General features: G+C 52.0%; 1 protein-coding gene across 5 annotated transcripts in view; it reads left to right on the forward strand.

Moving 5' to 3' along the window:
- The window catches only part of RALY (RALY heterogeneous nuclear ribonucleoprotein), a 115,889-nt gene that overhangs the window by 51,112 nt on the left and 43,648 nt on the right, over window positions 1-21,129 (forward strand). The window contains exon 3 of one of the 5 annotated variants that reach the window (XM_063404687.1): window positions 5,162-5,309. The exons of the other annotated variants lie outside the window; for them this stretch is intronic. The gene's annotated coding sequence lies outside the window, so the exon portion shown is untranslated. The remainder of the gene's footprint in view (window positions 1-5,161; window positions 5,310-21,129) is intronic. 5 annotated transcript variants of the gene reach the window in all.

The following is a 21,129-nucleotide window of genomic DNA, read 5'->3' on the forward strand; positions in this document are numbered from 1 at the left end:
GTTGGAACAGGGTAGTGGTGCAGTCCCCATCCCTGGAGGTGTTCAAAAAGTGTCCTTAGGGGCTTGGGTTGGTGCTGGGCTGGCAGTGCTGATGAGTTAATGGTTTGACGAAGGGATCTTAAAAGGCTTTCCAATGATCCTGTGGTTCCATGGGCCTGGAGGATGAGTCCCTCATCCTGCTCAGAGCCAACTGCAGAGCTCCTGGTGCTCAGTTGAGCTGTTCTGTCACTCTCTGGCAGTTTTTCTAAGAGAAATGACCCCAGAGAATGGTTCCCTGAGCTTTTCTCTACAGGGCTGCCATTTCTTCCTCCTGAGCACTTCTCCTCAGAGCTGTGTCCTTGGTGAACTGTGATCCATGGATCAGGAGCTCTATCCCAGAGCCACGTGTGGCAGGAGAATCCTTCACAATCTCTCACCAACAGCAATGGAATCTTTGCAGAAAACCCAGCGCCAGGAGAGGCTCTGCTGCTCACTGCTGCCCTTCCCTTTCATCCTGCCCTCTGAAGTCCCAGTGCTGCCTCAGGGAGGGCTGGCCCAGCTCTGTCCAAGGGCCCCAGCTGGTGTCAGCTCCTCCTGCACGCTGCTGCAGGGTCTCTGGGCAGCCCTCACATGGAAGGAGGTGTTCAATGTCATCGTGTCTGACTGGAAACCACTCCCGAAGGCAGGACAGGCAGTGGAGATGGAGCTCCTGCCTCTGGCCCTTCCTGGGAGCCCCCTCCAGAGCTGGGGGGAGCAGGGAGTATCCTGACGGCTGATCCCAGAGTCTCTCCACCCTGCAAGCCTCTGCTGGGGCTGGTGCTGCAGCAGCTCCGAGAGTGCACGAGGTCTGTGATCATGGAGTCATGGAATCATGAATGGTTTTGGAAGGGACCTGAAAGCTCATCCTGTTACACCCCTGCCATGGCAGGGACACCTTCCACTGTCCCAGACTGCTCCAAACCCTGTCCAGCCTGGCCTGGGACACTTCCAGGGATCCAGGGGCAGCCACAGCTGCTCTGGGCACCCTGTGCCAGGGCCTGCCCACCCTGCCAGGGAACAATTCCTTCCCAGTATCCCATCCATCCCTGCCCTCTGGCAGTGGAAGCCATTCCCTGTGTCCTGTATCTCCATCCCTTTTCCCCAGTCCCTCTCCAGCTCTCCTGGAGCCCCTTTAGGCCCTGGAAGGGGCTCTGAGCTCTTCCTGGAGCCTTCTCCTCCCCAAGTGAACACCCCCAGCATTCCCAGCCTGTCCCACAGCAGAGGGCCTCCAGCTCTTGGAACATCTCCATGGCTTCCTTGCCACTTGTTCCAGAGAGCTCCATTTCCTTCTTTCCTTCAGGCAGCTCTGCAGTGAGGTCTCACCTGGGCAGAGCAGAGGAGAATCCCCTCCCTTGAGGTGATGATGAGCTGCCATTGCCTCACGCTGCAGGAGCAGGGCACTGCTGCACCTCAGACCACTTCTGGTGGGCTCAGTGAGACCTTCTCACCTGTGAACTTCCCCTGTCACCTCCCTTCCCTTGCAGAACTATTTCCAGAGTGCCTGCAATATTCCCGCAGTCCCTTGAGATGTCTGTGCTTCTGTGCTTCCATCCTCTGCCTCCTCCTCCGTGTGCACTCAGTGCCAGGGCTGCTGTGCTGGTGCAGAGGAGCTGTTCCAAACTGGGATAACATCCCCTGCATTCAGCTGACTTGCATTTCCTCCTTATCCTTGGTATTAATCCCAAACTTGCAGAATCACCAGGTATTAGGATTTGATGGAGACGCTGCTCTTTGTGTGACGAGCCAACTGATGGAAGTCTTAATACTGCAGGTGGTGAGCTGCCAATCCATCTAAAGCCAGGCTGCATTAGCACTCTGATGTCAGACATTTCCCTCCTGATAGCACGAAGATCCCTCCAAGGAAGAGCTGGGGAGAGGAGAGTGCGTTGCCTTTGTGCCTGGGCTCGTGTGAGCGCTGGCTGTGGCTGAGCCTGCCGGCCCTGGCACACGCAGAGTGCCTCCTGTCCATCTGCATACTGCTGTGAAAGGAGAGGAGAGAACAGCATCCACCTCCAGAAATGTCAGGCTGCAGGGCAGGAGGCAGGAGGAGGGACAGGGCTGAGGGGGCAGGTTTGGGTTGTGTCTGCAGGACTGGGGACACGCAGGACGTGACCCCACCCAGCAAAGGTGCTCACTCCCCGTTCCTGCATCGTCCTCCATGTTCTTCTGCCATACCTGTCCTCTCCTCTCCCTGGGGTGAGACAAGGCCACAAGCCCATGGTCAGTGGGGGTCCTGAGCCTCCCCAGAGTTTGGGGACCCTGCCTGGCTCAGGGATCCCATATCCAGACCCTTTCCCAGGGTAGGGAAAGGGATGTCTGGATGTCTGAAGTGATTTGGGCTGGTAACTACACCATGGGTAGTTTAATACCCAAATCCTGCTTTCTGTTGGGCCACTTCTACTTTCCAGTTCTAGGAATAACCTAGAACAGTGAGCAGGAAACAAAATGTATCATTTATAAAATGAAAATGTTGTGGTCACGGCAGACAGCAACATCTTCAGAAGATGCTTTTCCCCTTTTTCCACTGTAGTTCTCCACAGTGACCAGGCTGGTTTTCCCCACCTGGTTCCAAAAAGCAAACACGGCTCAGTTCAAAGTAAATCCTGCTCATCCCTCCAGGAGTCATCATTCCCTTGCCCTGTACCAGATCCATCACTTGTCTGGTGTTTCCAGCCAGGAGCCCAGCTGAGAGGAAGGGCTGGGAGGAGGGATGGGCTGCTCCAAAAACCCCAGCTGTGATGATGGAGCAGCATTTCATGTGGTGGGGGCAGTCTGGGCAGAGCAGGCAGTGGATAAATGTGGAATATATTCACCAAGTAACTTGGTGATTCCCAATTAATACCCTAATTGTGCCTTTTTTTAATTATTGACTCCAAAATTACCGAGCTGAGTTGCAAATGCTGTGAAATATAAAGAGGAAGGAAGGACTTTTTATTGACATTTTGGAATTACAAATTATATTTGTTGGGAAAAAATGAGAGACCGTCTGTTTAATTGGTCATAGGATGCAATTTGTGAGCACTTAGGTAAAAAAATACAGCTACCTAGGGGACTGTTCAAGATCCCTTTCCTCTGAGTCAGCAAAGCTCAGAGCTGGGGAGAAAGCAGATCTATATTCCATAAAATTCAGAGTAACAAGGAGCTCTGTGGGATTGCTCTTGGCAGGGAGAGAGGTGCTGCCTGGGGTGGGATGGACAGAGAGGAGCAGAAGGTTTGGGGGCTCAGAAAGAAAAAGCAGAGGGTCTGCTGGCTAAGCTGGCTCGATCCTAATTCACATTCCCTTCTGGAATGTGGGGCAAGCCCCCTGGGTCAGAGGACGTTTCCAGCTGCAAGCAGAAAATAAAATTTGGCATTCTACTAATGGGTTTTAGCTTACTGAGGGTAGATTTAGATGGGACATTGGGAGAGAATTCTTCCCTAGGATCCTGGTGAGGAGGCCCTGGCACAGAAAAGCTGTGGCTGCCCCTGGAGCCCTGGGAGTGTCCAAGGCCAGGCTGGATGGGGCTGGGAAGGAATGTGATGCTGATGTCATTCCCACAAAGCCCTTGGAAAAACACCCCTGGGAGCCTGCTAGTGCAGGCAGATTGGTTAACAGCAGTCATTAGAAGTGAAGCTGTACTCCAGGTGGCAGAAGCCTCTGGAGATAAAAATCACCATTTGGACTGAGAAGGGCTCTGCTCTTACTCTCTGCATGAATCAGGATTTGGCACAGGATTTCTTTGTGGAGAAGGGAATTGGGGCTGTCTGCTGCCATCATTTTCCATCAGAGAGAAGGAGAAGGGAGGTGCTGAAAGGATGGGTGGCAGAGCAGGTCAGGGAATGGGTGGGAGAGCAGGACAGAGGATGGGTGGGAGAGGAGGACAAGGGATGGGTGGGAGAGCAGGACAAGGGATGGGTGGGAGAGCAGGACAAGGGATGGGTGGGAGAGCAGGACAGGAGATGGGTGGCCCTGCAGTGAGGGGATGTGTGGGAGCAGGCAGGGGAGCTGAGGGAAGGGTGTGCATGGATAAGGACCTGGATCCTGTGGCCCTGCAGGCTGTTGCTTCCTTGTGTCCCCACTGTGCCCTGGGGGTCTGGCAGGTCCTGCCTGCACTGCATCCCACCTTGAACCATCCCTGTGGCCTGATAACTGGGATGGGACATAGGGTGTCTCCATCCCTGTCCCCAGCTCGTCTCCATGGCCTGTCCTGCTGGCAGGGAAGCTGATGCTGCCTTGGACACCCTCATGCTCACCTGGTGTGGGTCTGGCAGCACCAGCAGGACAGACCCTCCCCACCCCAAGCTTTGCAGCCCCCCTGGGCTCTGAGCCTGCTGAGCTTTTCAGGGCTGCACAAGGAGCAGTGGTGTTGGAGCAGGGCAAAATTACAGAATCTGGAATGGTTTGGGTTGGAAGGGACCTTAATGATCATCCAGTGCCACCTCCTGCCATGGCAGGGACACCTTCCACTGTCCCAGGCTGCTCCAAACCCTGTCCAGCCTGGCCTGGGACACTGCCAGGGGTCCAGGGGCAGCCACAGCTGCTCTGGGCACCCTGTAGTTTGCTCAGCCCATAGGAAAGGTCCAAGTTCCAGCTCTCCCTGTGTTCCTGCACCGTGGCCAGCATGGGAGAGGCCACCAGGCACTTTGCAAAGAGCTGATGAAGGAGAGGTTGCTCCTGGTTTGCACCAGGATGCTGCTCTTGCAGTGCTTTTCCTCACTGGAAGAGGTTTTGCAGCTTGTGGACCCATGTCCCTCTTTGGACTCCCCATTTTCCTGCTCCTTCAGGCTGTTCCTGCCCCTGGCTGGGTGCTGGGGCAGAGCAGCTCAGGAGCTCTGAGCTGCTCTGAGCCAGGGCTGTGCCATCCTCCCCAGCCTGTTTGGCCTGGAGCCACAGCTGGGCACTGCTGAACCCTCACCCGCGGCAGCACCTGGGAAACAACAATTAACAGGAACTCCTCCCCCCGGGCTGAGATTGAGCTGAGGAGCAACTGTAAGTCCCTTCTGTGGTTTTTTTTTCTGTTTTCTGTTTGTTTTACCCAGATCTAATCAATGCAATAAAGGGCAAAGCAGCAGTTTTATTTATTTATCACAGGGAGCAGCACAGCAAATAATGAAGCACTTGGCAGTTTGCAGACCAATGCTCTCAATAATCTGAATTTTTCAGGCTCTTTGCAGGGAAGTCCTGTGGAGTGGGGATACATCAATAATGCCATGATCACAGAGTTTGATGGGAAGGCCACCTTTTATAGATTTCATAGCTCTCCATAGCGATAACATTGGGGATTTCGTTCTACAGAAGAAAAATTGAAAGGGTGAGTTTCAATTCAAGTTTTTTGGTTAAAATTGCTTTTTCAGTGCAAATTGACCTAGAATTATAGAATCGCAGAGTGGTTTGGGTTGAGAGAAACCTCAAAGATCAGGGAACCATGGAATATTTGGGTTGGAAGGAACCTTAAAAGCTCATCCAGTGCCACCCCTGCCATGGGCAGGGACACCTTCCACCACCCCAGGGTGCTCCAAGCCCTGTCCAAGCTGGCTTTGGACACTGCCAAGGTGGGGAAATTGTCATAGAAACTTTTTCATTTTGGAGTTGTCTTGTTTCTAATAGGAAGAATGAAAGCTGTAACCTTTACTGAGAAACATAAATGGTAACTAAGTTTGAATCTGGAAAGGGGGGGCACAGTTGATACACTTTTCTGTAAGATTTGTGATTTCATGGCAAACCCTTTCCCCTCCCTTTCCAGCTGCTTTCCAGCACTGTCCAGCACTCTCTCTTTTCTGATAGAAGAGAGAGAATTCCTCAGCAAAGCCTCACTCCCTGCTGCAGGTGCTCTGTCCCTCTCCCAGAGACCTGAGAATTCCATTCCAGGGAAGCCTCCTGCATCTCTATTTGGCCAGGTCTCTTTTCTCTGCTTTCTCAAGGGCAGCATTTGCTTCCAAGCCCTGCCAGACCAGCGTGGGCTACTGGAGATAAGGGTGACAAATTTGCACACAAGGAGTGAAATAAACTGAATAAACCTGGCTCCTTGAATTCCATATCCACCCTTTCCTGAGATGAAGCACAAGCAGGGCTCAGCACCTGGGCAGCTCACAGCTGCCAAATGTCCTCCTGAAGATGCTGAAAACCATTCCCTAACAGGGATGGCTCACCCTGTCCTCTCCAGCATCAATCCCTGTCCCAAAAGCCTTTCTGCTCAACCACTCCCAAGTTTCACCTCCTAATTAGCAGTAATTGCTTGATCTCTGGGGTGGCTGAGCTGGAGTCTTCCCTGGACCACAAATAAAAGTTTTCATGCCTTTGTGGCAGGGCAGGAGCTTGATGTGGGTCAGCCTGTGATGCCCAAATCCAGCAGCTCTGGCAGCTCCAACCCCAGGCAGGGATCAGCAGGAGTGGGCAGGAGCATTCCCAGGCACAGGGAAAAGGGATGGATGCCACTGCTGCCAGCAGTGCCCTCTGGAAAGGTTGGATCTCCCCAAAACCTGGTGTCTCCTGGTTCAAGCAGCCGAACAGATCCTTGCCCAGGTTTCATGGGTCCTGTCCATAGAAAGACTTCTTAAGCCTCTCCCTTTGAGCTGGGCTTTTCCAGCAGGGAGTTACTGGATGTTAGCTGTGTCCTCTGCTCAGGGCTGGATTTGGGGTTATCCCAGCAGCATTCAGGACCTGTGGCAGAAGGGAGCAGCCTCAGTTTCCCCCAGGCAGGCATGCCAAGGTGTCCCTGGGCCCGTCCCCTTGTCACAGCTGTGGAAAAGGCCTGCTGGGCCCTGGCTGTGGAGGAGCAGCCTCAGGGATCAGCTCCCCATGATCCATCTCCCAGGGGTGCTGTTCCCAGGCAGCAGGGCTGTCAGGAGCAGCACACAAATATTTGCCCAGTCGAGAAGCACTTGGCAGCCTGCAGGTGAATATTGTTGGAGCAGTGATTCCATTGATGCATTCCCAGGGATGGGGACACATCTGCCACCAGCAGGAAGGAGTCCTGGGCTGGGAGAGCAGCCTGTGCCCCAGCAGCTCAGGGCTGGGCTCCCAGTTCCACCCAGAGCCACCTGCAGTCCCTCAGTGGGTGCTGGTGTCCTTGGGGATCAGGGAGAATACATCCTCCTCCCTCAGCCTCTGAGAAATGAGCTGGATATCACCCCTGGAACGGTTTGTAGAGAGGAGAACCCCAAGATCCCAGATGATTTCAACTGCGGAGGGCAGAGCCCTGTCCCAGTCCCTGGTGCTCCCAGGATATCACTGGGTGCAGGCTGGCAGCCATGTGCAGTGCCTCAGCCAGGGGTGCTGGTTGGATTGGATCAGGGACAATTCCTTCATGGAAGGGCTTGTCAAGCACTGCCACAGCTGCCCAGGGCAGTGGTGGAGTCCCCATTCCTTAGGGACATGTGGCTGTGGTGCCTGGGGATGCTGCCCTGGGAAGGCGGACCTGGAACAGACACTGGACAGAGCTGGAGAATAAAGCAGGGATTTATTCAAAGGCCTTTAGGGCACACCTTGGGCAGGACAGGGCCTGACCAGGGCTGCACCCAAGGTGGACCCAAAATGGTCACAAAATGGTCACAAAATGGTCACAAAATGGCTGAGGGGTCACAAGGTCTCACACTTTGATAAGTTCTGGTCCATTTGCATATTGGGGTTTAATTGTCCAATTCCAGCTCCAGGCTGTGAGGTCCCATCCTTCTTGTTCCTCCCTCCATCTCACCCTTGTTTGTGCTGTTGGCCTGAAGATTGTCCTTGGTCCTCAGCAGGAAAAGGATTTGTTTTGTGTCCCTGCTCTGTGAGTGACCCTAAGTGTGAGCTCAGAGCTGCACCCTGGGCAGCACAGAACCTGAAATACAGGGAAGATAAAACTTACGGCATCAGGGACGTGAGTTAGAACGTGGTGGTGGTGCTGGGTGGGTGGACACAGTGGTCTCCGAGGCCTTTTCCACAATGATTCCACGATTCTGTGCCAGCCAGGGAGTGCCCAGAGCCGGTGCCCTGTCTCACTGGGAAGGGGAGCTCAGAGCTCCAGCTGGGGACAGGCAGGAGCTGCCGGGGCTGGTGGGGAGAGCAGCCCCGGGGCAGGGCAGGGCTCCCCCAGAGGAGGACCCCAGTGCAGGGGAGGGTGGCAGCCCTGCAGCTCCGGGCCAGTGCAGCGATTCCTGCAGCAGCTGCTGCCAGTGGGGGCTGCGGATGAGCCTCATTAACGCTGCCTTACGAGTGCAGTTGAGTGTAATTGTTCACTGTGCTTAAAATCCAGAACCTGGGGGAATTGCCAGGATATATTCTCCGGGTGTGAAATGCGGGGAATAACGGAGCTGGTGTTTAGAGCAGTGTAAAAACAGCAGAGCTGTGATTTAAGGGAGCAAATAAAACCTTTCACGTGGTGCTGCAGTTTTACACAGACGGGCAGGGTCTCACAGCTGCTTCTGCAAAGAGGGAGGCAGAGCCCAGTGCAGAGGGGCTGGGCTGGGCTGTGCACGTGTGAAAAACGAGGTTCACTTAATAAAATTTTAAAAGTTTAATAAAAAAATAGAAATAGACAATCAGGAGACAATAAGAACAAAAGTATTCTTTTACAGATGCCTGGGTACCCTCACATGCGATTCACCATGTGGGTACTCTGCTTAACAAAAGAGTCATCCCTTAAAAACATGAGTGTGTTGAATATTCATACATTACATACATGATTCAAACATTCCTTTCAAATCATAGGTGTTCCTGTTTAATCTCAATCTTCCCCTTCTCCCCTCCATTCATAAACCTGGCCTTCTCATGGCTCCATTCAGTCGCAGGGCTATGTGATAAATCTTTTCTCAGAGCCTTTTTGGTTGTTGCTGCTGTCTCTTATCCAGCTGGGATATTGTGAAAAAGTTCTTTGGTTATCTTCTCTGTTTCTAAAGCTAATTAGAAAAACATCTTTACATAACATAATTCCTATTTTACTATTACTCTATAACCTAAAAACTACATTTATCATACTGAAACTATATGAATACAGCATAACTTCCCAACATAACACACGGGATATTCATTTTAATATCTGTGAAAAGCCAATTATACAACATGCATTTATAACACATGGGTTCCCAAATCTGATCATCCCACAGCAGGCTGGCATGTCCCACGAGGGCAGGGTTAACCTGCTGCCTCTCTGGGGGTGGATTTCCTCAAGGAGAAGCCTGGAGGGTCTGGGAGGGGTTGGGATCAGCCCATCACTGTCATTCCACCATTGTTTGTGCCTCCTGGTGCTCACTCCCAGCCCAGCCCAGCGCTGAGCCTGGGAACCTGAGCGTGATTAAAGTGTCTCTTTCAGACAGAAATGCAGTTAAGATGTCAACAGTCAGACTCCCCTGCCCCCCTTGTCACCCGTGCCAGTGGTTAATCATTTCCCTGCTATAATTTGTGCCCTTTATCTCATTTGAATTGGTTTGGCTTCAGCTTGCAGCCATTTATTCCTGTTCTGTCTTTACCCTTTTGATTAAAAGCCCTTTGGTACCCGGTATTGTCTGCAGATGAAGGTTCTTACACACAGTAATCACATCACCTTCCCATATCCCTTTTGATAAGCTAAACAGAACAAAGTCTTTAATTTTCCCTTTGTCAAGCATTTTCTTCCAGCCCTGAATCACCTTTGGGGTTGCTTGCTGTCCTTTATATATTTTTTTTAAATCTGTAGAATTTCAGTCTTGAATTGAGCATCTCAATTTTCAAATCAGAAGTGCAAAAGTCCTGCCAAGCCCTGAGTTTAGAGTCTGCCCTGTGCCCTGGAGCTCACCATCCACCCCTGTGCATACTTGTCAAGCAGAAAAGCCCCAAAGCCTGGGATTTAGGATTTCTGCTCTGGAGCCAGGCTGAGAGAGCTGAGGGTGTTCACCTGGAGAGGAGAAGGCTCCAGGGAGAGCTCAGAGCCCCTTCCAGAGCCTCACGGGGCTCCAGGAGAGCTGCAGAGGGATTGGGGACAAGGGCTGGAGGGACAGGACACAGGGAATGGCTTCCACTGCCAGAGGGCAGGGATGGATGGAATATTGGGAAGGAATTCCTGGCTGTGAGGGTGGGCAGGCCCTGGCACAGGGTGCCCAGAGCAGCTGTGGCTGCCCCTGGATCCCTGGCAGTGTCCCAGGCCAGGCTGGACAGGGCTTGGAGCAGCCTGGGACAGTGGAAGGTGTCCATGCCCATGCCAGGGGTGGCACTGGATGGGCTTTAAGGTCCTTCCAACTCAATCCAGTCTGGGATTCCTTCTGTGGTTCATCACACACTCACGGCCATCAGCCTTCAGAGCAGGAGTGTGGCACTGCACAGAGCCATCTCAGCAAGGTGTCTGGTCTGGTGCCTCCCCAGACTCTCCAGATGTGTCCCATTAACCCTTTTCATCAAAGCCAGCTCGGGGTCAGGACAAAGGCAAGTACACCTGGATCTGAAGTTTTTTCTCCAAGCCTTGCTCCTGGTGCCTTCCTGACACGACTCCCTTCACTTGAGGACACCTCCAGCTCTGCTTGGGCATTTTGCTTTCTGATCCTCCTGTCAGAACGTGCAGAGGAGAAGACACACCTGAAAGGGCTCAGTTTTGTGAAACTTTGCTGGAATTCCCACCACAGCTTTTGGCCACTTCTGGGCTCTTCCAGCCTGTGCAGGTGAAGAAGCCAGGGGAGTGAACTGGAGGACGCAGCTCTCCCTGTGGCAGGGGGAAATCTGGGATATCCTCCTCCAGAGCAGCTGAAGCCACTGAGGATCAAGGCCTTTAATCAAGATTCCTGTCACGGTCTCAGAGCCATTCCAGCAATGGTGCAGCCTCATTTCTTTGCAGCAAACCTTGCAGTTGACCCAAAGAGGGGTTATATTTGCATAGTCCTCACTTTCTTTTATCGCTCTCTCATGTTTTTTGAAAGCTGGGATATCTGAAGCACTTAGCTCTGCGTTGAGTGTCTCATTAAATTGCAGAACCCTGCTTTTCTAGGCTCTGTTAATTAAGCACTTGATTGAAAGTCTAAATCTGAAGGTTTGGGTATTGACTCCAGCTTTGCTAACCTGAGGTGATCTGCTCAGTGTAGTTACAGCTTGCCCAGCCAGTGTCTGAATGTCCTTCCCCCTGCTCTCCCCAGGCATCCCAGATTGCTGCAAACCCTGTTTGCACTGCCTTGGCTGGAAGGTCTCTGAGATGAATTTTTGCTCTTGAGCTCTGCTGTCACTGGAGTTTGCTGCTGCAGTTGTTGGTTAATAAAGATTGCCTGGCCATTTAGCAGGCAGCAGCTAATGACCAGCATGGATTTTGTCTTGGATGCTCGAGTAGCCTGTTGGTTTTGTCATTTTATTTTTTAATTTTATAGACTATTTGATGTCTTTGTGTAAGAAGGAGCCTCCCTCCAGATGCCAATGTGTTTTTCATGTCAGCACTTTAAACTTCAGTATTTTCATCTGTGTGGCACAGAGGTGTTCAGGGCCAGTGTCCCCAGGGACACCCAGGTTTCCAGGTGGGAGTCAGGTGGCACCTGGGGAACCCTGTGGTGCCACCGGGCAGTTCTGGGCTGTGCAGCAAGGACAGGCAGCCAAAATGCAGCAGCCTGGCTGCCACGTGCTGCTCCTCACCCCCTCCTGCTTTTCCATCAGCTCCTGGGGGAAACCAGCAAGGCAGGAGAGGCGATGGAGGGGAGAGCAAAGGACAGGAGGTCTGAGAGGTGTGTGCTCTCTGCTGAGCCTGCTCTGTGGGGAGGAGGGGTCCCAAAATGAGGGACAAAGGAAAGGTCCCAAAATGAGCAGTCCAAGGCCAAACAGGAGCTGTGTATGCAGAGGGTCGCACAGAACTCCCAGTCTGGGCAGTGGGAGACCTTCAAGGCAGTGAGTCAGGGAGGTCTTTGCAGTTGGGTCACTCCTTTGGGTTTGTGGCCCATTTCTGTCAGGCCCAGCCAGCAGCACACAAGGTGGCACCAGGGCCAAATCCCCGAGGAACTCCAGTGCCCCTGCACTGACTCTGCAGCTTTCTGCTCACACCCAGGGTGAGCTGCAGGCTGCACTGCTCACCGTGCTGGGCACTACCTGCTGCTGACCCTGTCTCCCCCTCTCTTTGGAAAGGAATGAATTGCTGGGGTTTGTTTTTCTAGACTCTCCTTGCCTATCTCATAATTCCTCACTTTAAATTGCCTCCTACACTGGTTTGTTCCAGCTGCTCCAATACCTGCTCTGGGTCCTACATCTCCTATCTCCCATCCCTGGACACTTCTCCTTCCTGCTCTTCTTCCCTCCCCAGATCATACCAGAAGGGCCCTCCTTGGTGTGCCCTTTGCATCCCTGCAAAGGGGGCACTCAGAGTAGGCTGTCATTTAATTGAATTTTCTTCTGAAGCTGTAAGTGGAATAATCCTAAAGCTTAGCTTTGCCTCTGAGTCACAGCCTTTGTGATCTGTGAAAGGTTTTCTTTATTAGTTTCTTGGTCTAATCAAACGTCTCTGGTTGCTGTCTTTGCTCCTGAGGAATATTTCTGACTTGTTTGGAGGTGGAGGATTGCTGAGACCACACAGCTGCTCTCAGAGCTCCCTGTCCGTGTGTGTGCATAGGCAGGGAAGCTCAAGAGTGGATTTGGAGGGGAACAAAGGTCCTGCTCCATGCAAAAGTAGCCTTTCTATTTTGTGAAGGAAACAGACACTTTCTGTCCTTCTCTACCCAGTCCCAGAATTTAGAACTCATTTAAAGAGCAAGCGTGTTACAAGGTACAGATGTGCCCGGCAGTGTGGCCAGAATTCAGAAGGGAGCACTGGGCAGCCCCTGCAGTGGGTTTGCTGTTCACTTGTTGCCCTCTGTACAAAGCTGTGGTGGGCAGGCCATGCCCTCCTTGCCCTGCAGTCCCAGGCAGGTCATGAACCAGCAGGGACTGGGGCCTCTGCCTGGGCTCCATTTGTGCCTCCTGCAGAGGTTCAGAACCTGCCCAGCCCTCCTGGGGCTGTGCCTGAGCCTGTGGGTGCTGGGAGCCACCCTGGCCATGGGTGGGGATGCAGGACCCCCCTGCTGCAGCACCAGGGGCTGGTTTGGGGTGGCTCAGGGTTGATTTTCCTCCCAGGAGCTGGTTTGGATCTGTGCTGGGAGCAGTGCAGGTATTACAGGGGTGAGCAGGGCTGGTACACAGGTGAGGTCTGTTCTGTCTGTTCTGCTCCTGGCCCCCACTGGTGCAGCAGCCTGGGGGGCACGAGGAGCAGGGATGTTTCAGGCCACGTGGGATCGGGCTCAGCATGGAAAGCTGGGGCAAGAAGGAAGGAGGTGATGTTTGGAGTGATGGTGTTGTCTTCCCCCCTCATTGTTGGGTGAAGGAGCCCCGAGATGCTCTGGAAGTGTTCAAGGCCAGGCTGAGCAGGGCTTGGAGAATCCTGGTCTGGTGGAGGTGTCCTTGCCCATGGCAGGGGTGGAACAGGATGAGCTTTAAGGTCCTTTTCAACCTGAACCATTCCATAAATCTATGATGATTCTGAAACCTGCCTGCCCGTGGGAAGTGTGGATTCCTTGCTTTGCTTTGCTCCCATGCACAGCTCTTGCTTTCCCTGTTCAACTGTCTCTATCCCAACCCACTTTCCTCATTTTTACCCTTCCAGTTCTGACATCCCACCCAGGGGAAGCGAGGGAGCAGCTCTGTGGGGCTGAACTGGGGTTAAACCAAAACAAGGTGGAATCCTGAAGAAAGTGGCTTGGGATGAATGGAGAGGTGGGACACAGATGAATTCAGAGCAGCCAGATCTGGGGAAACACGGTGTTACTGATGTGCAGAGCTTCCAGTTCAGTGCTGGCCACCAACAGCCACAGTGTGTTCAAACTGACAGCAGCCAACCCCCCCCACAAACCAGCTGCTGGTAAAAAACCCTGTGGAAATCCTGCTGGAAACATGCAGGAGGAAGTTGCCATCCTGTGGAAGCTGGGAGTTTCCAGTGCTGCTGGTTTGGGATGTTTTGGATTTTCCATGGTTTGATTTTCAAGACCATGTTGGACAAGGCTTGGAGCAACCTGGTCTGGTGGAAGGTGTCTCTGCCCATGACAGCAAGGTTAAAGCAAAATGGTCTTCAAGGTCCCTTCCAACCCAACCCATTCTATGATTTTGGAGGAAATATGGGGATTTTTTGACACAGGGTTAGTAGAAGCTCTCAGCAAAGCCCATGGTTTTGGGGCAGTCCTGGAGGGGCTGGCAGCAATGCTGATGGGTGGTGGTGGGTCATTAGCAAGTCACCACCATAGCTGGGATCTCTGAAGCTCTGCAGGCTGAGGGAGAAATGAACTGTCATTTTGGTCATTACAGCCACGTAGCTGTGCAGCCAGGGCTGGCTGTGGAGGGTTTCAGGGGGTTGATTCATATGAGGAGGGCTGGGAGGGAGAGCGCTGGGGGTTGTTGGTAGATTGGGATAATCCCCCTTTGCCATTCTGACTGCTGGGCAAATTCAGCACCTTCAAACTGGGGAGGAGCCCCATTGTTCCACAGCTGTGCCTTTCCTTTGCCCTTTGCATGGCTGCAGGTGAGGTTTGCTTGGATGTGAAGCTGGTTCTGCCCAGCTGGACCTGCTCCTGGCAGGCAGCAGCTCAAGGACCAGCTCTCTGGAGGTTTGGGCTAGTCCTTTGGGGGCATCCAAAATCGGTGGGAAGGCCTGAGTCCCACAGTCCTGTCCCTCCTGAGGAAGCACAGCCATTCCATTTTTCTCTTTTTGACTGAAAAGATAAGAAAGGTTGATTCCTTTCTAGGTTCCCTGTCAGCACAGCGTTATGGGCAGGGGAGGATGCTGGCTGCAGACAGTGCTCATCTCCTCCTCCCTGCCTGAAGACCACAGCTCTCAGCTTTTGGAATAGAAATTGTAAACTGAGGAGGGCATTCAATAAAGGCTGCACTTCTCCCTCCCGCCTTCCCCGTCAGAAGAATTTAATGAAAATCCCTCTGTATTCTGCACAGAGACCCTGGCTTTATATTTTATACCAGGGAGCTGGTCCAGCAAAACACTTAAGCTGGAGGGGTGTCCTGTTGCATCTAATTAGGCTGCTCTTGAGCTCAGGTTTAAACAAATAATTGAGTGCCTGGACCAGCACCAGGGTGCTGAGCACTTGCACAACTGCCCCTTCTTCTTGTTGTGGAGCAGAAGATTTTACATGGATGGACCCTGGTGACCAGGAACAGAGCCCAGGGAATGGCTGGAGCTGTGTCAGAGGGGTTTAGGCTGGATTTAAAGGAAAGGTTCTTCCCCAGAGGTGCTGGCACTGCCCAGGCTCCCCAGGGAATGGGCACGGCCCCGAGGCTGCCAGAGCTCCAGGAGCCTTTGGACAGCGCTGCCAGGGATGCCCAGGGTGGGATTTTGGGGTGTCTGTGCAGGGCCAGGGGCTGGGCTGGGTGATCCTGTGGGTCCCTCCCAGCTCAGGATATTCCATGCCCTTGAGAACCCTTTCATTTCATGGGCTTCAACCTTCACCCTGAGGACAAAGCTGTCCTGTCCTTGTGGGGGCAAAGATAAAGCTGTCCTGAATGGAAAATGAGGAAAATCAGATATCTGGGAATTCAGTCTGCCAAGGAGAGGTTGGGACCAAGCATCACTTGAGCCCATGTCTTATTTTTCTGTTGAGTCCAGGCTGTGTTTTATTGTGGAAGTTGTAGGAGCTGACATGCTGGGAAGTTTTGAAGAATGGATTTCCCAGTTTTTAGTGCATCCTACTGGGTAGGGAATGAATTTAGCAGCACTGATGCCATGGTACTTTGGATTGGATGTGTTATGTGCCAGAGCAGCACCTGGACTTGCAGATGGTTAAATCAAAGACCACGTCTGTGGTCTAGAAACTGCAGTCTGGAGCTCAGGCCCCTCAAAAGCCTCGGTGCCAGCAGCTCCCAGGCTTTTCCAGCCACTCTGGATGACAGCCCAAGGAGGAGCAGCAGGAAGGGAGGTCAGGGCTCCTGTCAGGCAGTGGTGTGGGTGAGGGCAGAGTGAAGAGGGCAGCAGTCACCTCTGCCAGCTTCCCTGCCATGTTCCATGGAATCCCAGGATGGTCTGGGTTGGAAGGACATTAAAGCCTGCCTCATTCCACCCCCTGCCATAGACTGGGACACTTTTCACTCTTCCAGGTTGCTCCAAGCCCTGTCGAGCCTGTCCTTAAAGCACTTCCAGGGATGGGAATGTTTCTCAGCTATGTTTCTTCACTTCCTCTGTGAAATTATTGGATATATTCAGTATTGCCCTGCACACACTGTCCCTTGTCCTCAGAGACAGGGATGGATCTTTGGTTTGCCCTGGGCCAGCAGTTCCGATGTTCCTGTGGTTGGAGGTGCCAGCAGCAGCTGTCAGTATCTCTAAGAGGTTTGGAAGATGACTTCCAACTGGAATTTTGGGGACCTGATGGCTGTGTCACAGCAGCCACCCAAGAGCAGCTTGGATCCTGTCCTGGCCACCTCCCTGGGATGCTTTGGCTTACACAGGCTCTGAAATCATGGCCATGTTCACAGTGCTTTGGTCCAGTGCTGTCCCAAAGGCTCTTTGGTGACCTGTGTGGGTATCCCAGGCAGGAGGAGCTCCTTGAATCCAGCTACACTGAACATCTCTGCCTGCAAAAATCCCTGGTGGTTTAACAAGTCATGGGGAAGTGTTCACTGTGCAGGACATTTATCTTTTTCCTTTTGTCAGTAACAGCACCAAAATCTGTGTTATCAGGCAGAGTTGAAAGCTGCTCCCCAGAGCTCTCAGCTGGAGCATTCAGCCTCTTATCTGAGTAAGCAAAATCCCAGATACCCACAGACAGGCAGGGCCAGGCAGCCTATGGAGTGTCTGGGAAATGCAGAACAAAAGCCTCTTTGCACTCCCAATAAATTGGTCCCATAGGAATTTTGCTTTGAAATTCTAATTGACCCAGGCAAGAAAATTATTTCATGGACTTTGAACTCATTTAAAAACTCCATCATTCATCCACAGTTTATTCCTGACACTTAATCAAAAGCAATGTAATGATCTTTCTAACGAACATAATGTGATGTTGGTGGGAATGTGTCTACTCCCCAGTACACAGCACGTTGGAGGAGTGGAAGGTGTTTATTAGCTTTTTTTTTTACAGTTACAAAGCGCTTCTCAGGATTTTCAGAAGCTTCCAGAATTAAGAGCAATTTTTTTTGGCATCTTTTAATCACAGATTTTTGTGGATTTGGGGAGTTCCATCTCTTGTGGAATTTTATATCTTTCAAACCTTCTTTTTTACACAAATGAAAAATAAAATAAAACGTCAAAGCTCTGATTAAGAAAATCTAGAATATATTTCTAAAACTCAGACTTAAGTGACAATTTCAAATCAAATTTGTGTGCACAGATGTTAAATGACAGGGCATTCACAGCACATCAGCAAACCCCCAGAGGTGTCAGAAAGCACCTGGAAGTTCAAGGAAGAATTTTCTATTGTAGCACCCTCAATCCTCACCATCTTCAGAGAGAAAGAGATGTTTTCACTTAGGAAGGTCCTCAGTGAGATAGAATTTGGAGGAAAAAATCACATTTCCTACTCAAACTTTGCAGACTTACCTCATTTTTAGGTGCCTTCTGAGTGAGGAGTTCTCTTCTGGAACAAGTGATGTCAGACTTGGCCAAAGTCATGGTTGTGGGTAGCCTGAGTTGCGCAGTGCCCTGGGGTCTGGAGAAGTGTAATTCCTCCAGTCAAACTCCCAGGATGTGTTTCATGACCCCAAATCATGATAATCTGCTGACTCTGAGATCACAAGGTGTTCTGGAGAAGGTGCTTAAAGTACAGCCCTGTGGTTTTCACTCATCCTGAAAACCAAAGGGTTTATAAATCATTTGGAAGTCTGTAAATCCTACTACTTCCATAGAAATTTCTTACTGAGCATTGTCACCTGGCAGTGTTTCCCACACTGGTGCTGAAAAAAAACAAGTCATCCTGGTGTTTCCTTAGGGACAGTCCTGCTGCACTGAAGTTAATTATTAATTCCAGTTAATTGTCTTCTGTAAAAGCAGGGCAGAACCTGGCATTCCACAAGCAGCTGGTGCTGCTGTAGCTCGTGCAGGGCGGCTTTTGGTCTCGGTTCATGGAGTGAACTGTGCCCATTTTCAGCCCGAGCTGAGCTCTTCCTGGGTATGGGTGGATGTTCAGGAGTGGGGAACGTGGGTGCCTGGTGTTGGGGAGGGGCTGAGCCCTGGATTTTCCCACGTGCTGGGCTGGAGGGTTCTCTGCAGCTGCATTGTTCAGAAGTTCCCGCTCCCTGTACCTTCTCTGATGTCCAGAAAAGTTCGTGCTCCTGTCAGAGTTTTACCCAAGAGGCTCTTTAGGGCATTCCTAGAGGTGTTTTTAGCCACTCATTTTTGTGGACCTTGTTGTAGTTTACTCCTGAGATGCAGTAGCATGGGCAGCTCTCGAGTTTGCAGGTTTGGAATACACACACAGTCCCAGCCTCCTCCTTCTGTCCTGGGATGATGTCCTTGGCCAAGGCTGTCGAGAAGGGCTTTGTCTCTGGGGCAGGTCTCTGTGCAGTGATCCAAGTCGACCTCACATTATCTCTGAGAGCTAAATAGACCAGGACTATCAGCAACACTTGGTTAGTATCCAGAGATTAACCCCTTCAAAAGCTGGTGGGGCAGGCACAAAGAACTGGTTGAAGGGTTGGGAGAAAACTTCTGTCATTTCCTAACAGAAGGTACCATTCTTAACCCCAAAAACAAACAGAGTGTGACAGCCATATATCCATGTGCCTGCCTTCCAGAGGAAGTTAAAAATCCATGAATTCCTCACCTTCTCAACCATAGAGCAAACTGGATAACAGCCACAGTAGCCTTAGTTATAGGGCCCATGTTTAGATAAGCACCTGCAAATGGGAGAGACACAGCCACAACCATATGGTGTGCCATCCAAACCAGGGTGAGTTAGACCACATGGTGTCCCCTAACGAGGTTTCTGTATCCACACACACACAGAAGGAAGAGTAGAGATGAGAGAAGAAGAGGTGGTTCCTGGAAACCCACCCCAGAGAGACTCCCAGCACGTGGTGCCACCCCAGTGCAGTGTGGGGTCATGGCCGTGCCTGCCTGGGTGTGGCTGAAGGTCTCACCTCCATCCCCTCAGCTGTGCCAGGACTCAGCCAGCAGCACCTCACACACCAGTGAGGGGCAGCCCCAAATGCCCCCGAGACCCCCAGCCTGTGTCACCGTGGCTGTCGAGGTGGGGAGCGGCCAGAGCAGCCCCGAGGTCCCGGTGTCCAGCAGGGACACGGGGGCGGGGAAGGCCTGGAGGGGAGGCCTGTGAGGAGGGCGCTTGGTCTGTTCAGCTGGAGCACACTGAGGGGAGACTCATCACAGTCTGCAGCTGCCATGTGAGGAAGAGGAGGGGAAGGCACTGATCTCTTCTCTGTGACAGGGAATGGCTGGAGCTGTGTCAGGGGGGTTCAGGCTGGATATCAGGGCAAGGTTCTTCCCCAGAGGGTGCTGGCACTGCCCAGGCTCCCCAGGGAATGGGCACAGCCCTGCCAGAGCTCCAGGAGCCTTTGGACAGCTCTGCCAGGGATGAACAGGGTGGGATTTTGGGGTGTCTGTGCAGGGCCACTCCATGATCCCTGTGTGTCCCTTCCAGCTCAGGGCATTCTGGCACTCTGTGATTCCATGTGCTTGCTTTGAGCCATCTGCTGGATTCCCTCTGTGTGACAGCTCTGCACCTCCCCTGGCACTGCCCTGGCGTGCAGGGGCTCTCAGGTGCTGTGCCTGTCCCTGGAGGCTGGGGGGTCCCTGATGCACATATTCCACTGGGGAGCTCAGGAAAGACACCTGGGCTTATTCCTGACACCTTTAAAATCAAATAAAGGCATGAAAGGCACTGCTTGTCTCTAATCCTCAGGCCGGGTTCCTGTGAGTGCACGTGCAGATGTGAGCCTGGAAACCAGGTCAGGAAATAGAAAATGACACTTTTTAAAGAAAAGAAAGTGTGTAAATCGCATAAAGTTTCCTTCCCCTACCCCTGCCTGTAAATCCTGCCAGTGCTGGGAAGCAGCAGGGCTCCCTTCCGGTGTCTAAGCTTCTCAAAATGATGAAAATCCCTCAGTGGCAAATCCTAAAATTACTGGGGCAGGGGAGCGTGAGGGCTGTGCAGATCCACACTGTCATGTGCAGGGTCAGGAGGCACCAGGGGTTTATTCTGCCTGGCAAGGGGGTGTTGGTAGGACAAGCCCAGCATTAGTCACTGGGTAAATGCAGAGGTGCCCCTTGCCACCTCAGCACTGGGAAGGTATTTCCTGGGCACAGACACAAAGAGAAGGCTGACCTGAGGAATGCCTTTGGGGATGTGGTTTGCTGTCCCTTGGAGCGCTGATGCCTGGCTTGGTGTAGTGTTTCTTGTCTGGATGGCTTTACCCAGACAAATGAATTCATTCTGGGGCTTTGTGAGAGTGTGGCTGGTGGAGCAAAGGAGCCATGGAAGATACCAGGGCACAGATGAGCACTGGATCAGAGTCAGGCTGCTGTTGGCTGTTCCAGCAGCAGATCCTCATCTGAGCCCTGCCAGCTTTCACCCAGAGGAAGATTGTCCCCACCAAACCAGCTGGGTCCTGTTCAAAACTCCCTTTGTCTGACCCCATTCATCCTGGATAAAACCCCAGCCCAGTTATATTTCCTGTAAATGGAGGCATTTTTCATACACAGTCATCCCACTGCAAAGCAGCATCATTATCCATGTGTGGTTGGGCACAGAACTCTCAGATATATTTTGAACATCTGACATTTTTCCAAGAATAAACTGTAGGAGAGTTGGAAAATGTTTGCAAACTTTTCCTTCCCACTTCCTAACCTCCAGGGAGCAAGCAGGAGATACTCAGTCCTTTCAGATGATAATGAAATTTTGTATTTAGAAAGAGTAACAAACAGAAACATTTCTCTCCCCAGCTGATGCTGTGATTTTGTCCCTTCATTCTGCCATCACGGTCACTTTGTTCCTTTCATCTTGTTGAGAAGTTTGTCCTTTTGTCACACTGGGTGGGTGGAGTGGCTGAACTGCTTTAAACAGGAGATTATAAAGTTTATTCTGATCTTTCCAGGATCAAGTGAGTCTGTAGTGGAGGTGCTCAAGAGAGGAGTGGTGTGGAGTGAGAAGCTCAGCTCTGGGCTGGGCTGGGGACACTGAGACAGGATCTGTCCTCCCTTCATGCCTCATTTGCCATCTCAGCCTCGTGTCCCTTAT

This window comes from Prinia subflava, chromosome 8 (assembly GCF_021018805.1).
Source record: "Prinia subflava isolate CZ2003 ecotype Zambia chromosome 8, Cam_Psub_1.2, whole genome shotgun sequence".
Classification (NCBI taxonomy): Eukaryota; Metazoa; Chordata; class Aves; order Passeriformes; family Cisticolidae; genus Prinia; species Prinia subflava.